Source organism: Bacillus rossius, chromosome 7, assembly GCF_032445375.1.
Source record: "Bacillus rossius redtenbacheri isolate Brsri chromosome 7, Brsri_v3, whole genome shotgun sequence".
Taxonomy (NCBI): Eukaryota; Metazoa; Arthropoda; class Insecta; order Phasmatodea; family Bacillidae; genus Bacillus; species Bacillus rossius.
Window position 1 is genome coordinate 47,625,082 of NC_086335.1, and position 18,800 is coordinate 47,643,881.

At 38.3% G+C, this 18,800-nt stretch overlaps 1 protein-coding gene across 12 annotated transcripts in view; it reads right to left on the reverse strand.

The window, feature by feature from the left end:
* The window catches only part of LOC134533970 (atypical protein kinase C), a 391,849-nt gene that overhangs the window by 119,716 nt on the left and 253,333 nt on the right, over nucleotides 1-18,800 (reverse strand). The window contains exon 1 of one of the 12 annotated variants that reach the window (XM_063371827.1): nucleotides 5,867-6,044. The exons of the other annotated variants lie outside the window; for them this stretch is intronic. The gene's annotated coding sequence lies outside the window, so the exon portion shown is untranslated. Of the gene's footprint in view, nucleotides 1-5,866; nucleotides 6,045-18,800 lie in introns of those variants that run through there. 12 annotated transcript variants of the gene reach the window in all.

The following is an 18,800-nucleotide window of genomic DNA, read 5'->3' on the forward strand; positions in this document are numbered from 1 at the left end:
CTGCGAGGACTAACTCGCCCGCCCGAACCCCCCTTCATCCCTCCCCAATTCTCTGCCCGGGGCGCAGAGACATCGGTCGTTTTGATAGCGCCAACGGCTTCCCCCGTCGTCACCCTCCCCCGCGCTCCTAGAGACAGGGAGAAAAGGGGGGGGGGGATGTGTCGCCGCCGCCATGTTTGCGAGTTCCCGGTACAGCCCCGGTCCTGAACACAACCGGCAACTGTTTCATATTCCTATGGAATGAATCATGGACACCGACGCTCGAATCTACAATTTTTTATTTTGTTTCTCAAACTACCTCTCTCATTGCCGGTGTTTTTTTTTTTAACTACCGCTTATTTTTTTTTATTGCTGTAGTAAATAACAAGAAAATTGTTTGGAAAACACTATTGGGTCTGGCGTAACGAACCATACCACATCCAATGACAGAATGTTTCTCTTGCCAATTTCAGCTAAAAACGAACGACCGAAATATAAGCTTTTCAAACTGTTGCAATGCATTTACACAGCAAACCTAAAAATTTCTCCTCAAAGAGTGAGTCTGAATTCTACCGGCAAACTTCGGATGCAGGTTCATCGTGTGAAAATTAGTTAAAAAAATATTAACGACACATGTGCTTTTAGTGGTTCCCAAAACTGGTTGGTATACGCCTTTGACTGTGCAGCTGAACAGGACTTTTTTTTTTTTTTAATAATAAATATTTACGATGAAACGACAAGCGTCTAAGTAATATACAACCAAACAAAGTTCTACAAACACTTAATCTTGTCGCTGAAGTAAAATTATTTAATGGCAATACGTAATTTAGTGTAAAACCCTTATTTCCCACAAATGTGGCTCGGAGAAATAATGTGGCTTTTAAAAGCTAATTATTAATTTGGATGTCCAAAGTAAGGAAAAGGTCATTTTTGATGTACAGTCCAGAAAATTTAGCACTTACAATATGAATATTGGGTCGGGCAGCACTTTCAAAAAACTGTCCGCACTTACATCAACGTAAACACCACTACTTAGTCCCCGTCAAGGCTATGATACATGTACATGTTACGGCGGTAAATGGGGTCACCTTTCTTGTGGCGTAATGACGTCCAGAAATGGAATGCATTAAACAAACTTTACATGCTAAATTTGTGAACTGTGTTACCTAAAGTAAAACATCCTTTAATTAACATGCTAGATTTTATGACAATATATTTCTTCATAATGTTCGCAGGCTTTCACGGCCATTGTCTGAAGTAGCTTGGCTTCTGGGTTGTAGCCATGTCCTTGGCGAATAATTCACCGACGTTTCGAACGACATTGCAGTCGCCATCATCTGGGAGTAGGTAACTGCTCCCTGATGATGGCGACTGCAATGTCTACCGAAACGTCGGTGAATTATTCGCCAAAGACATGGATACAACCCAGAAGCCAAATTAATTAAGATATTTATTCACAAATAAATGTGTGATCACATTATTTTTTTTCTTTTGTGGTGTTCGATGACACGTATTGTTTGTTCATAATTCACGTTTATGTGATTTAAGTTACGTCTACAGTTGAGTAAATTTAATTGTAAGTTTAATGTTTTCTGCGGGTACATCGTTTAACAATCAGTGTCCCTGATTTTAGGCAGCTGTTTCAAACTGAGTGTTTAGTGTGTTGCAAACCTGCCAGGCTACATTTCATAGCAGTTTTTCACGGGTAGTGCAAGACATAATTTAGTTACTTTTGACATACAGATTAATAACCAGCATTTACAAACAGCAATAATCCTCCGTGTCACAAACATTTGTGGGAATTAACAGTGTTCATTAAATTATTTCCATTAAATATTTTTACTTCAGCGACAAATCAAGTGTTTGTAGAACTTTGTTCAATTAGACATAACTAGTTTCTTAATTATTTTCAAATATAAACAACAGGTTCAGCTTCAACTTCAAAGACTATTCCAGTCTTGAGAAGCACTTTCTACCATATCATAAATGTTTTCCACTAATCTTTACGTGGAACCTGCAGCCGACGTTTTCCAGTAGAATTCAGACTCATTCTGTATAAGAGGATTACAAAAGCGTTCATGGCCAAGTGTGCGGAGAGATCTTCTTGGTTATAATTAATCTCTTCTCTTATTTATCCATCAAATATCATCAAGATGCTCTTCAGAAATTACAGAGGCAAATTTTATTACAATGTCTTTAAATAAATACCAAAATATAATTAGTATTAAACATTAGCATGCTGCTACGAATGACTATTTGTTTTACGATTTACCAACGTGGATTGTCAATAGCAAAATGTAGACAGGAACCGTAGTCCTTTAATACTTTTTATAGATTTTATTTATTAATGTTTTTGATGGACTTAACACTATTTATGTCACTTCATTTCTTAGAACATGGGTCTGGGATAAGAGTGCCCGCTAAACGATAGATGGCAATTTTCACAGATTACATATCTTTGTATGTAATAAAACAATGTATATTCCATAAATATATTAACATATGTAACCAACGACTACTGTAAATAAATACAGTCTCAACATCAATTATAGATGTTCAACCACTAACATTTTACCTTTTAATAAAAAAAAACTCTCGTTGTAGGTTAATATTATATTGCGCTAAAACCAGATATCTTTCTAATATATAATTGGAATGCCCTCGTGAATTATCAACCCAGATTCTTCTAATTGATGGAATCCGCGAACCACTGACTTTGAAAATTTGTCTGATGGCATAACAAAAATTATGTCTAAATACGAAGCTAAACTATTTTTTCTTCTTCAAACAACCAATTCTACAGCTAATCATTTCGAAGTGCGCGTAAAATAACATGGCCTGATTTTCGGTACGGCAAGAAGGTGAAAAGGCAATATCTTTAACCTGAGTTTGTAATATTAGTACTATAACTAGGAATGTAATCAAACAAACTTTACGAACATATCAGATGAAAAACACGGGGAACTTCGGATATATACTTTTGAAGCCGTTAAATAGGCTGGAGTTACAGCTATCAAAAAAATATATATTCCTACCTTTTGCGCACCTGGAAAATACAAAGTTTCGTTTACAAGACGTTTTCATTACTTTCATCACATAAATTATATATATATATATATATATATATATATATATATAAAAGATGTAAGAAGTACGGTCGCCATGCCAATGCCAGGAAGTGAAGGTCCCTTAGCGCACAAAGTGACTAACAACGCTCACTCAAATCACCGCGATGAAGCAGAAATTTCCATTGTACATGATGGCCACCATAGCAAAAAAAAATATATTTATTGTCTCTGACTAAGGCCACGTATGTAAAGTACGCAAGAAACCCAAGATCCGAATAGTTTGGTAACGAATATTCCAAATACCCTTCTATAAAGCACGTAAGATGCAGAAGCGCAACATTTCGACTAGCGTTTCCGCCTTAAATTCAAAGTTAAGTGCTTCAAAAACCTTTTAAAAATGCAGAAGTTCCTTTGTTTATAGAAGGTTACGATATTATTTAATCACAAACATCACGTTCTCACTTATTAAACTATCGCACGATGAAAGTAATTGGCGTTTTAAAATCAAATTACATATCAAGAAATCCACAAGTTTTTTTTAAAGATGTTTACGGAAAAAGCAGCCCAAATGAAGGATATTTATTCTACGTTTTATTACATTTTTAAATTATAGGGTTGGTCGTTGTTTTCTTGCGTCGGCTGTGTGTTGCGTCGTTGCGCTCTTGCGTTTCTGTGCGAAGTTTAAAAACCCAGCCTATGAAGAAAGAGGGGGAGTGGGAGTTGTTATCACCAGCATAGTAAAATGGAGATAACGCGCTAAACTGCTCGTCTGGCCAGAACCGCAATGAAATGCCGGCGGAATCCCCTTCCCGGGGGAATGTTATCTCCGCTTCAGAGAAGCTTACCAGCCGAGAGCGCGCTGATAAGGCTCAGGTCTGCGCGCAGTCGCGGCCCGGCGAACTGCATGAGCGACAAGACTGCTCGCGAGCCGCGCGGTTAGAGGCAAGCACGGCCGTAATTACTCTCACAGGGATACCAACCCCCACTCCCCGGTCCGACCAAATTAAAGTATAGATTATCAACAAACAAAGGCTATCGCTAGTTCGAGCCCATTTCAATTGAACATCACAATTGTCTAATGATCCGTTTTGTTTCCACCGTGAAAACATATATTTGTTATACAAGATTTCCCATTTATAAATAGTAATAGAATCAACCATAAGCGGTGTAGTGTGATGGTTCATGGTCACAATCAAAGAGTAACTCAGTTTTTTGTATGTGCATGCGTGAGTACCGAGTTAAAAGCGAATACACCGCTCCCTTGAGCAATTTAATCATTTACTAACATATAAAAATATTCTAAAAATAAAGAAAATAGCTACAATACGTGCCACTAGGGAAAACTCACAAGCAAAGCCATTAATGTTGAGAGAAGATATTTACAGCAACAAACCATGCCGAAACGTCTGGCACCAGCCGGGCATAAGTTAAACAATATTTTCGTCTCAAGACACATTTCCTGTAAAAGTTGCTGAAACATCACAATGTTGCAGTTGCATAACGTCACGTTTCTGAAATGTATCCGGAACACCGCGTGCTGTGCTGGTTGAGTTGTGCCGGGAACTGGGATCGAGGTGGGGGGAGGCAATGCGGGGAGGAGCAAGGGGGGCAGTGTGCTGTCAACCGGGAAGTTGCCAGTTAGCATAGCTGCAAATACACAGGGAGAGCCCTTAAATAATAGTTAAATCAAGCAACTAAACAACCAATATGATGCGAGACGAAGTATGAGAAAAATGTTGCATGCTTTTTTTTTTTACTGGGTAACAGGAACGGGATTAATTAACTGTAAAAATTTGAAATGCCTTCAGCGAGATAACTGGTGGGCTCCCGGCTGACTCCGGAAGTTTTACTAGCGCGACGAGCTTCAAAAAGTGTTTACGTGTTGGCGACACACAAGTGTCAGACTCAAGTTTAGATGTTCGCCACTAGCGTGGAGTACAGCAAGAAAAAATGGTTCGATGTTTTCCAAGAAGTGCGCGAAGGACGAATAGCTAAGGTTAATACGTTCACAGTTACAAATCATTGTGATACCACTGTTTGCGCACACACTGATAATAGTATAAATAAATTAAAATGTTACGATAACAGTAAATTGAAAAAATATTTATTTTTTTTCGTTCGTCTCTATTTAACGTTTCTACACTTCAATTTTTTTTTGTACTTTTACAAGGATGGTTCTTGGAAATCCAGTTGCCAACGACATCACTTGCAAAATTGCAAGGCAAATATGCAAATTTAACAAAGCTCTGTCTTGCAGTTTCACAAGTGATATCGTTGGCAACTTAATTCCCAGGGATTTTCCTTGTAAAAAAAAGGTACAGAAAAAAAAAGTTACAGTGTATATTCTCGTGGTTATGACCGAACAGCTGAAGCACGGTGCAACCGCCCTTCTGCTTAACTGCCGCAACAGTGCGATTAGCAACTTTTCCCCACACTCATGCCCCAAGGCCAACCAAAGGTAAATGGCTACCTCTCCGCTTATTCCCCGGGCAATGTGTGAGTTCCATTAAAAAAAAAAAAAAAAATTAATTACAAAAAAAAATTGAAAAAATTAAATGCAAAACTAAACCAACGCTTTTTAGAATAAAACAAGCAACAGCCAACTAAATCGCAAAGAAAGTTACCGAAAACGGTAACAACGGGATGTATCTCTTGCAAATAGCGATCACCCACCGCCCTATTGTGGAATGGCGTGAGGGGAAACCCGTCCCGCCGGAAATCGCCGAGCGGAGACATGAGAACGCACGCACCGATGGAGGAGGGGGGGGGGGGATAAAAAGCCAGGTTTCGCCACCGGGAGACTCGAAGGGCGCACTCACCCCGCCGCCGCCAGGACTCCGCCGGCCGCAACTGGTCGCAACTGGTCGGCGCCCCGCCCCGGGGGTCGATATGCGCGCCACTCCTCCAGACGACCGAGCAGCATCTCGGCGAGAGGGGGGGTTCCCCCTCCCTCCCCGCGGCGGCGCGCGACACCACAACACACCCCGCCGCGACGCGACGCGCGGTGATCAATAACCGGCGGGAGCGGTAACGCACTCCCATCAACAGCGACGAAATCGTAAACACAGGGTGTCTACAGATACATAATTAAACAATTTCAGGACTTCATAAGAACTTTTAAAAAATAAAACCTTTCCATAACACATATAGGCGCAAAGTAAAACAGAAACGTGCCGAATTTTTTTTTAAAGTTAGAAACCCTTTAAAGATAATTTCCACATGTTTTAAGCGAACAATGTGCGACTATAAATTGAAGTGTGGTGTCGAATAAAAAAAAATTACAAGTCAGAAATAATACAGGCTGTTGGAAATTTAAAGTTTCACGATTTCCAACACCATTGCCGATTATTTCGGAATATTTTCATGACTTTAGTGACCTGCGGACACTGAAACACATCTCCCGAGGACGGGGAGGCCGGATGGTTCCGGACCAACCCGGCGGCGAGACGCTCGGACCGATTATAAGGGCTTAACTGCTCGTTGACAGCGAAGCTGTAACCCAACGGTACAGAGCAGGGATATTTGGGGGCCAATGAACCACAGCAGGATTAAAAAAAAAAAGAAGAAAGAAACCGAAATCAAGACGGTCGGACCGAGATAAGAACCCAGGTCCGTCTGGAATACAAGGCCACCTCCTTCCACAAAGTTGATATCTATGGCAGGGGCAAGACCTACCATGAGTGTGTTTTTTCCTTCTTTTAGTAGTTCTTGCTGTCTTGTTTCGTCTACTGTTGTTAGTACAAGTTATGCGTTTCCATTGTCCGTATATTTGATTTCACAGCATCTTCCCATCTTTTTTTTTGTCCTTCCTGGATTATTTACTTCCATGAAATGCTTCTATTTTTTTTTCCTTATTGAAATGTGTGTATGAACAGCTAATATAGGCCCGATTATTGTTTCACCGTTCTTAAAATGAAAATATAGCTTTGCAACGGGATTTGTCGTAAATGTTTAATTCAAATTCTTTACCACCGCAAATTTGTTTAGTTATGTATAGTATCAAGCTGGGATTATCGGGATTCATGAATAATCTAATCGGTTTAGATCTGCATCTATCAATTCACTAGTATTCCCACAAATCCTTTTTACTATCATGTGTTAACTACACACTTATTATCGAATTAAATAAATCAGTCCAAGGCCTTTTTAAAAATGGAATATGAAGATGCTAATATAACTATTTGAATGTCACTGGAATTTGGCTCGCTTAAGAGGCCATGTCAGTAAATGTTTATTTCCAATATTCTGCTCTAGAAGTTCTCTCTTTTAACAGTGAGATTTAGTGGCTTATTCAACCGAAGTAACTGTAGCCGCAGCGCGTGATAAAGCTACGAAAAATGTATCTGGTTCCTCGACAATCTGAGAGGATGACAATCTGACCGGCGGCTCACTAGGAAATTGCGGATGCAGGGATTCAGAATCAAGAAACCTCACATTTACAACTGTAGTATGAGTCGTATCTAAAAATTTTAATACTTTAAACGTATCGGAATACAATTATTCTTCAAACATGTGGTAATTATTCTTTATCTGGATGTAATATTCCGTGAAAAATAATTTTGACATTAAACAGTATACGAAATTCATCATGTAACGTTTTAAAAGGATAATAACATAAATTCATATGCTTAGATATTGCATATGCATTACACACAATCTAAATACAATCTCACTTAAGTCAGACTACCTAATTTTTTACAATGCACTATTATACAGTTTAACAGAGGTAGGAGAACCTCTTATCGACGTTGTTTCAAAGAATTAAAATTTACAAATATTACTATTTATCTTATTACGATATGTATCTTTATGAATAAGAATTTACAAAAAAAAAATTGAATTGATTACATTACACTTTAACATTACACAAGACTAAAACACTAACAAAACTTAATTTTATATATTGCTGCAGCATATTAGAAGACGAAATAACTCACAAGACTAACATTAAGAGGGCTGCATTACAAATTTATTTTACAGAGGAGAAAATATCCTTTAAAAATATTTCATTACCTCATTGATTACTTAATACTGCCGTTGATGTGATCGTAGATATAAAGTATTGAAAATATATATACCATTATGTTTATGTAAATATTTAGAAAACATTATTGCTTATAGATGCTCATTATTTAAATAATAAAGAATCTTTTACTTTTATATATTGAACAAACAAAATACTTATAAGTTAATAAGAATAAGCTTAGTTGATAAACATCTTCAATTTGTATTGAATTCAATGTACATATCGAAAATCATGTACAATGAATGCAACTGATTGAATTCAATAAATATTTGATCTTGTGAAACGGCCATAATGGTGATGTAGATAATTAAAGATGCTCACATTCATTTTGAGAGTCCGTATAAAGCCTATTGCAATTCTATAAGTATACATTAAAATGCTTTTAAAATAGACATGTGTAATATAATTAAAACTTGTTTAAGTAAGATCATCACAAAAAAAATAATGAAAATATAAGATAAATAATATAATATAAGATTTTAACAAAACACACATACCATAAGAGAATATTAATCATGGCACATAATTCAACACAAAATACTCATTTCAGTAAGCGCTACGTAAAAATAACTTCTATTTTTATGCTGATAACTTTGCATTGTTTTATATATCATTATTTCTAACTTTTAATATTCCCTACACATTAACTGAAATTAATTATCTACAGAGTCTTAGCAAATGTTGGTCTGTACCACATACAGTTCGTACGATATCTATGTGAAACACATACAGTTCATTATTAGTAATTTCAATTATATTTCCATGAACATAATGAAATTAGTATAGGGGCTAGGTTGTTCACTGTTGAGTGCTTCTGAAGTATTTTCATTGTGAGTTAACATACATACCAAATGCCATTCTTCCAGTAAAGTTACAAAGAAGACAACAAGATAATATAAGTATGTATGTAGTACCATATTTTAAACCCCTATTAAATGAATAATAACTCAATCTCTTTTCTGGACTATTAAGTAATAATTTTTTATTGCTGTTATTTGTAACTTTAATAAAATTACAACTAACAAATTAGTAAAATGTATAATTATGTGCGATATAGTGTGACATTTTTACTTGGACGGCAAACGAATATAATAAAATGTCTATGACAATGTTAACTTTACTCATTATTATGGAAAGAAACAAAGTGGGCAGATAAGCATATTCTACACTGACATTTAAAAATGCTCAATTAAAAATGAACATTTCTTCCCAATGACAAACAAAAACATTGTATGGTCGCGAATAATACATTCGTATGGCGTCACATCAGCGGAATATTCCCTTGGCATAAATGTGTGAAGTCTGTGGCACTTGTGGAGAAGTAAACCTTCGCTCGAACACAAAAACAAATGAAGGAACAGCTTTCTTTTTTTTGATGGGATGTGCAATCGGAGACCCCTGGGGTGGTTGAAGAGTGTCAGGTCGGTCGCCAGACCAGATAGTAAAAGCTCAGGGGCTGAGGATAGAAAAGGCCTATCTCCAAATTATTAAGTATAAATGTTGTCATGTAATAGTTAAAGACTTGATTACACCCAGGTTTATAAACCCATCATGATCATGAAGACACTGATCGGAAGGTAATGTACAATACATTTCAATGGCCTTTTCAGTTTTTGCTAAATAATTATAAATATAAGCAAAATTTAACTGTATCTGGACAAATCAAAATATTGATAATATTATTTTCATCACAGAAATAATATATGATATGATAACTAAATTTGAAACAAGCGGTTATGTTAAATTTATTGTATACTTTCAGTAGGCAAAATTTCCGGCCCCTACCTCTTATAGACTGTGAGAAAAACTGTCTTTTAAAATAACATTGATATAGATAGGAGCGCAAATTTGTGACACGGCCTCTTAAGTACCTGTGGCTGTTGTAAAAGTTTCCGTTGGAATAAATTAACCGTAAGGTCTTTCTAGACGCCACGCGCATCTGGATGTTGACGGAAAACACACAATGATTGAAAATAATTTTTTTTACAGCTGGTCAGTCCAACAGTTTCGGCTCACGGCGCGCAGCCATCGACAGTACGTCGCTGTCTTAAGAGGCCGTGTCAGTAAATTTTTATTTCCAATATTCTGGTCTAGAAGTTCTCTCTTTTAACAGTGAGATTTAGTGGCTTATTCAACCGAAGTAACTGTAACCGCAGCGCGTGATAAAACTACTATACCGCCAGATTACTCGACGAAAAATGTATCTGGTTCCTCGACAATCTGAGAGGATGACAATCTGACCGGCGGCTCACTAGGAAATTGCGGATGCAGGGATTCAGAATCAAGAAACCTCACATTTACAACTGTAGTATGAGTCGTATCTAAAAATTTTAATACTTTAAATGTATCGGAATACAATTAATCTTCAAACATGTGGTAATTATTCTTTATCTGGATGTAATATTCCGTGAAAAATAATGGTAGTTGACATTAAAAAGTATACGAAATTCATAGTGTAACGTTTTAAAAGGATAATAACATAAATTCTTATGCTTAGATATTGCATATGCATTACACACAATCTAATTACAATCTCACTTAAGTCAGACTACCTAATTTTTTTACAATGCACCATCATACAGTTTAACAGAGGTAGGAGAACCTCTTATCGATGTTGTTTCAAAGAATCTAAATATACAAATATTACTATTTATCTTATTATGTATCTTTATGAATAAGAATTTACAAAAAAAAATGAATTGATTACATTACACTTTAACATTACAAAAGACTAAAACACTAACAAAACTTAGTTTTATATATTGCTGTAGCATATTAGAAGACGAAATAACTCACTAGACTAACATTAAGAGGGCTGTATCACAAATTTACTTTACAGAGGAGAAAATATCTTTTAAAGATATTTAATTACCTCATTGATTACATAATACTGCCGTTGATGTGATCGTAGATATAAAGTATTGAAAAATTAGATTTCATTATGTTTATGTAAATATTTAGAAAACGTTATTGCTTATAGATGCTCATTATTTAAATAATAAAGAATCTTTTACTTTTATGTACTGGACAAACAAAATACTTATAAGTTAATAAGCTTAGTTGAATAACATCTTCAATTTGTATTGAATTCAATGTACAAATTGAAAATCATGTACAATGAATGCAACTGATTGAATTCAATAAATATTTGATCTTGTGAAACGGCCATAATGGTGATGTAGATAATTATAGATACTCACATGCATTTTGAGAGTCCTTATAAAGCCTATTACAATTCTATAAGTATACATTAAAATGATTTTAAAATAGACATGTGTAATATAATTAAAACTTGTTTAAATAAGATCATAACAAAAAAAAATGAAAATCCTTCAACAGTAAGTTATGTTTTATAAGATTTTAACAAAACACACATACCATAAGAGAATATTAATCATGCCACATAATTCAACACAAAATATTCATTCCAATAGGCGCTACGTAAAAATAACTTCTATTTTTATGCTGATAACTTTGCATTGTTTTATATATATCATTATTTCTAACTTTTAATATTCTCCACACATTAACTGAAATTAAGTATTTTCAGAGCCTTAGCAAGTGTTGGTCTGTACCACATACAGTTCGTACGATATCTCTACGTGAAACACATACAGTTCATTATTTGTAATTTTAATTATATTTCCATGAACATAATGAAATTAGTATAGGGCCTAGGTTGTTCACTGTTGAGTACTTCTGAAGTATTTTCATTGTGAGTTAACATACATACCAAATGCCATTCTTCCAGTAAAGTTACAAAGAAGACAACAAGATAATATATGTATAATATATATAATATGTATAATATATAATATATATAATATATATAATATGTATGTAGTACCATATTTTAAACCCCTATTAAATGAATAATAACTCAATCTCTTTTCTGGACTATTAAGTAATAGTTTTTGATTACTGTTATTTGTAACTTAAATAAAATGACAACTAACAAATTAGTAAAATATATAATTACGTGCGATATAGTGACAGTTTTACTTGGACGGCAAACGAATATAATAAAATGTCTATGACAATGTTAACTTTACTCATTATTATGGAAAGAAACAAAATGGGCAGATAAGCATATTCTACGCTGACATTTAAAAATGCTCAATTCAAAATGAACATTTCTTCCCGATGACAAACAAAAAAGTTGTATGGTCGCGAATAATACATTCGTATGGCGTCACATCAGCGGAATATTCCCTTGGCATAAATGTGTGAAGTCTGTGACACAAAAACAAATGAACGAACAGCTTTTTTTTTATCGGATGTGCAATCGGAGACCCTTGGGGTGGTTGAAGAGTGTCAGGTCGGTCGCCAGACCAGATAGTGAAAGCTCAGGGGCTTAGGATAGAAAAGGCCTATCTCCAAATTATTAAGTATAAATGTTGTCATGAAATAGTTAAAGACTTGATTACAACCAGGTTTTTAAACCCATCATGATCATGAAGACACTGATCGGAAGGTAATGTACAATACATTTCAATGGCCTTTTCAGTTTTTGCTAAATAATTATAAATATAAGCAAAATTCCACTGTATCTGGACAAATCAAAATATTGATTATATTTTTTTCATCACAGAAATAATATATGATATGATAACTAAATTTGAAAAAAGCGGTTATGTTAAATGTATTGTATACTTTCAGTAGGCAAAATTTCTGGCCCCTACCTCTTATAGACTTTGAGAAAAACTGTCTTTTAAAATAACATTGATATAGATAGGAGCGCAAATTTGTGACACGGCCTCTTAAGGGGGTGGTAAGCTGAATAATTTCACTTCTATTATTTAGTGTTTAAGTATATGATTTTAAGTAGATTAAAAACATAACCATATTTAATTTATACAGGTTTTTACCATTAAAACGTCCTTATTATAGGTTTTTATGAACCTAAAGACAAATTATGTTAGTTTTATCACGTACCGAAAGCATTAAAATAATGTGATATACAGTTTTGGATTAACCGTTTGTACATATATAACTTGCGTCTTAGAACTATTTTTGTTTATCATTCTATAAATTAATACAAACTAGGATTACCCAAACACCATGGAATCCTAGTGTTTCAGGAGTTTTTATTGGATAATCTCCATCTTTCGGTCGGTCGACGAGATCACGTGGCCCGGGGACTGGCTGGAGTTGCCCGAGAATACGTCCCAGGGCTGGGACTGGACATAAATCTCGAGGTGCGAAGGCAAGACACGGCGGCACGATGACTAAAACGTTGAGCGGCGGCAGGCGTTATCGCTGGCCACACAGGATCTCGGGGCACACAAGGGGCGTAAGCGCGTCTCGCGCGCCGAGTGGACTGGCAGTTTGGTAATTCCTTCTCGCAACGATTTATCTAACAGGTGTCCAGCTAAAAATTGCAAATCTATAAAAAAAAACCAAAGAAAGAACGGCTTTCAAGCGAAAATATGGAAACGTGAAACCGGTTCTTCTATTTTTCTGCTATGAAGGCTGTACTTCCAGTGCGTAGGTCATCTTAGCTGTAATTTATGATTAGAAAAATTTTATTACTATTTTCGTATAGGAATTTACTTTAATTTACACGAAGTTAAAAAAAATAAAGAAGGCATAGTGAGAATATGCATGCTGTGCGTACCTGTTTAATCAGGTATTCACAATCAGCCTGTTTGTGCCTGATGACGAAAAAAGATTTCAGTTCCCGAAACATAATAAGCGTTTTGTTTTAGGATGTTTATTATGTTCGTCTGTGCCGTCGTCGTTGTCTCGTTCAGAATATCTGGTAGTTTCATCGCTGGTTTCGCTTGTGCGTCGCGGTGTTGTGTTATCCTGATTATCTGTTTTGTATCATCGTTGTGTTTGTCTATCGCTGTGTTGTAGAAAGTAGTTTGTAACGCCCCTCGTGCCTCAAAATTAAATTATTTTAAATTCATTAAAAAAGAGCCTTGGAAACTGCTGGGTAAGAAAAATGAGACAATTAAGTTATTGACCAGAGGTGGCACGAGGTGGAGAACAAGATAATTTGGAACTCCCTGACACAAGCAACTTGGGAGCTGGTGGATCTTTTAAGGGAACAAGGTATATCATAAATAAATTACCACTACACAAGTAGCTTGGTCTATAGGTTCCCTGTTTTATTATTAAGGAATTTTGTGTTCGTATTATTCAAACCTGACAATAAAAATCTTAGTAATGAACAAAGTTAAAGGGGGCGCCCCAGGATTATTTAAAACAATACATATTACACCTTAACAAAAAATTATTACATAATCAAAAATTTAAAAATTGCACCAAATTTGAATGTCCCAACAATTACATATATATATATATATGAGTTTCCTCGATTTTACAGATTCTTGAGGATGACATCCTTAAAACACTGCTCGCTGGTATCTTTGTTTTAGTTCCTTCTATTTAAGTAAAAAATATATATATATATCTCATATCACCCGGGTCTTTCCAGGTTGACCTCGGACTGCCGGCCAAACTCTTCTAACAAGGGGGGGGGGGGGGATCAGCTGGAGGTCCCGAAGATCCTGCGGGGGCAATTTCTCCCTCCGTAACTTCGACCCTGTCAAACAGGGTGTGGAAACAGGGGTCGCGAGATGTCTCGCGCCGACATGTGGATGACGCGCACCGAGAATCCGCGGATGCGCGAAGCAAACCAGAATTTTGGGATTAAATATAAATAAAAAAATTTAACTACGCATGACTTTTCTAAAAACTACCTCTGCCTGGCTACTGTACAAATGGGATCACATCCCTTAAGTAACTGACTACATCTTTTGTGCACCCGAAAATCGCCGTTCCCGCGAAAAGCCTCTTAGCGCAGAGGAAGCCGAGGACGCGAGGTCAGTAGCCGAGCTCAGAGAACTAAGTGCCCGCGGTGGCGGACGAGACTTCTAATTAAAACGGGCGCTCAGGCCCTAGGAAGGAGGGGGAAGGTTCGGTTCTAAGCCGAAGATTTCCGAAGGAGTCCGAGGCGGGCGTGACAAGAACACGACATGCGCGCTCTCTACTGGACCGAAACGAAGGCAAAGAACAATCGACTTCTACAGGCCGCGAGAAGAAAGCATAGTGCCTTATGGCACCGCGACGCTGCTTTCTAGCGGCGTAAGGGGGAACTACTTGAGGTGGTGAGCTGACTTGCCACCAGGTGTCATGAGGGTGTGCTCTGCACGCTGGCGACCAGGCCCGTGGTTACATTTTCCTCCGCTAGATGTCGGGGATGTGTCTGTCGGACCAGGGAGAAGGTTTTGCATCAGGTCATCGTCCCGTCCGGTCACTGCTCCTAGCTTGATTTCTCAGAACTAAAGTGAGCTGGAGAGAGAGGAAGGGGGGGGGGGGGGGGGGCAGAAATAGCCACTAAGGTGGGAACGCAGCTCCACTGGAGACTGCTTCGTGACGAGACATGCTATTCTCAGCAGGCCTCTACAAGGTAGCAGCTTGCAGCCCAGGAGCTGCTCGATGCAGTTTTGGTCATGCAGGGAATTAAAATTACAAACTCGGGACGTGACTGCAGGCGGGAGAAATCTCAACCGGGCTGACCATGTCCACATTAGCCAGCAAAATATCAGATAGGCCCCCCTGGGAAGGGGCTTCGGTCCACTGGCACAAAGTTTAAATCCGTGGCGTACAGCGGCCTAACAAAAAGTAAATCACCCCCATTAACAACCAGATAAATTAAAAAAAAATAAGAAACCCCAAAAAAATTTAAAATTATAGAAAAAATTAAAAAGGTGACGAAATGCCTAATTTCCGGCACAAGTTTTTGTCCTTTTTTTTGGTTCCTGTTACAACTGTCTCGTCTTTGTCAGCCCACTGTGTTCGTCTGTGCCGCGACATGTTTTCTAATTCCTTCCACGGCTGCTTTCAACTTTTTTGTGTACGTGTATTCATCTTTATTGCTCATAAAAATGTTTTTTAATCAATCTTCACAAATGCAATATTCATTTAAAGAACATTTACGTACTAGGTTAACGTGCAGCATCTAAAATTAAACCATGATTGGTGTATTATTCTTTCGGCTTAAATTAAAATCCTTGCTTTTCACAGTTTCTTTAATCCTGCATCGGCTGTAATCTGGCCGAAAAAGGAAGCACCAGCACACGAAGTACGCGAGGCAGGCCAACCTGTTGGCTGCGCGTCTCCCGTTCCCGGAGGGGGGAGCGACAGGCCGCGGGAAATTACCGCGAACCGCGACACCGAACCGCAGTGATTCAGCCGCGCGTCTGCTGCCGACGCCCTCGTTAGCGCCCGTCCCAGCATCCAGCATCCGCCCGCGCATCATTAGATCACGTCCCGTCGCGACACCCGCGTCACAGCTCTCCCGAATAGCGAGCACGCTGCCGGAACCGTCAAACACGTCGTGCAATCTGCTTCGCTCGGCTGTGCCCGCCAAACACACTTGCCCAACAATTTAAAACGACTTCAACCGTATCACTGGAAGATTTAAAACGTATTTACAGATGAAATTAAGTCTTCAAACTTACAACTCTCCATATTTATTTGATTTTTTTTTCCAGTTGGTAATGAAACATTGAGGATTTTCACGGTGTATTATTTCACTCTTCGAATCAGCATAGCTAATGTCTCCCCCGCTGTTTTTCCATTTCAGTAATTTTTACAATAATTATCAAGCGAAACAATTTTTCCACTAGCAACCAATATTTGACAACCAATCGTGCTAGAACGAAATGGGTGCTGTGCAGCGACACTCTACAAAAAAGAAGAGTAATTTGACAAAAAAAAAGTCACAAAAAACAGTATTTACGGGAACTTTCAAATATTCGCCCTGCTACAACCTGAGTCACTATCAGCTACACACAGCTGTTAGGAACTCAGCAAAGCCCAGCGCATCAATTGCACGAACGGACCTTTGAGGCAACATATCTGTCAACCAACAGCTGACTAGTCGTTACTCTGTATTAAGGAGCTCGTAATTACAAAGGAAGTACCATACACCAAGTCGAACCTGACAAAAAAAAAACTCGGGAGCTCGTCACATACATCATCGACTCGAAATGCAATTCTTTCGGGAAAGTAGGCCGTGATCTCGCGGGAGAATGGGGGTTGCTGAAAACATGGCGGCGCCGTAAACATCCCCTTCTCCTCGTCCCACATCAATAACGCATGAGGCTCTCCCTCTTCTTACCGCCTGCGCCACTTACCGCCCGTGCCTGCCCGCCCATTTTCTCAGACGTTTTATGTTGAACGAGCGCGCAAGTGTGCCGCCGCCTCTGGTGATACAGTCGCTTGCATTACGCGTCCCCGCCCGGCCGTGCCCACGACTCTGCGACCCCCGGCTTCGCCCACGCGAAGAATAAACGGCGATGGTAGCCGCAACCCCGCCGCAGGACGTAACTCTGCCACCCATAAAAAAAAACAAGGGGTTTTGCTGCAGCCAGCACCGAAGACGGAACGACCCGAGAGAAAACCTTTCCTCATCGGAATCGCTTCCGTCGTCGAGATCCGAAGAACGAATGGGCTTGTGCATTTCCATTTGTTAACTGGCCCTGGAGACGCCATAAATTTCGTGCGAATATTCCCCGACCTTTTAAGTTCGAGAGGAAATTGAAATCCCATAGCGCAAACCTTTCATCTACAAGGCATACCCAAGTGCTCATAAAAACAAATAATATTTGTATATTGGCTGATTCCAAAGTCGAAATCAAAATTTATTCTTTAAAAATGGGCAACTAACTCAGTGGCCACACGCGAACGGCTGAGGTTAGACATACCTAAGCAATGCACAAGGATGATAGAAGGCCTCAAATACGTGTCTACGAAAGTTACCAAAACGTTTTTATTAGTAGTACCCAGCTGGAAGCACCATATTGCGAGCACTTGGTTTCACACTTGCTTTTAAACCGGCCATCATGTCATTTATGAATTCAATGTTTACATCGCCCTTGGACGACATGCAGCCCGAAAACATTACCGATTCACCAACTTGCTTTACAGTGAAGAGAATATCATCTCCCTATACATCGGCAGTATAGTTATACTACACCTATTCTGGTTGCCATCAGATCCAAATTTGTTAGTTTTGTTTTGATCGGTCCGTGCTGCATTGCCCCATAAATCTTTACGCTCGCTTACAATGTCCTGGGCAAATTTCAACCTACGAGCCCGGCTCAGTTAACTAACACATGCCTGGCCTTTTCTTAGGCCTGCCATATACAATACCCAATGGTTTTTCGTATTACGTACTAGTTGACCTACTGACTGTTTCAAATTACGTTCAGTTCAGGCACACTCAATCGGTAATTAGACCTCGCCTGCTAACAAAGAAACGTTCCTCTCGCTGCGTGAGTTTCCCCCCCCCCCTTCCTTAGGTGTTTCAAGTGAATTGGCTGTTGATCCCAAATACTTGAATTCGACGACCGCTAGTTGAACATTGGTGTGTGTTTTTTTGGTTAAATTTACTATTTCCCTCCAACTACAGACCTTAACATCCAGTTTCAATTATCACTTTCTGCAAGTCATGACTCAGCTCTTTGCTCTTTCTCATACTGATGGAAACAGCGTGAAATAACAGCTACGCGTTACAGCGAGCAGCATTATCAATCACAACCATAGTTGAACACGCATATGTACGTACGCATGTACGCAGAGATCGCTGCATTAAACGATCGAGTACTCACGTGTACGCTCAGAAAAGGTATTATGTAACATGTGCACGATCACGTGATTATTAATGTATGTAGTAAGTGGCATTACAAACGGATTAATTTAATACATTTTAC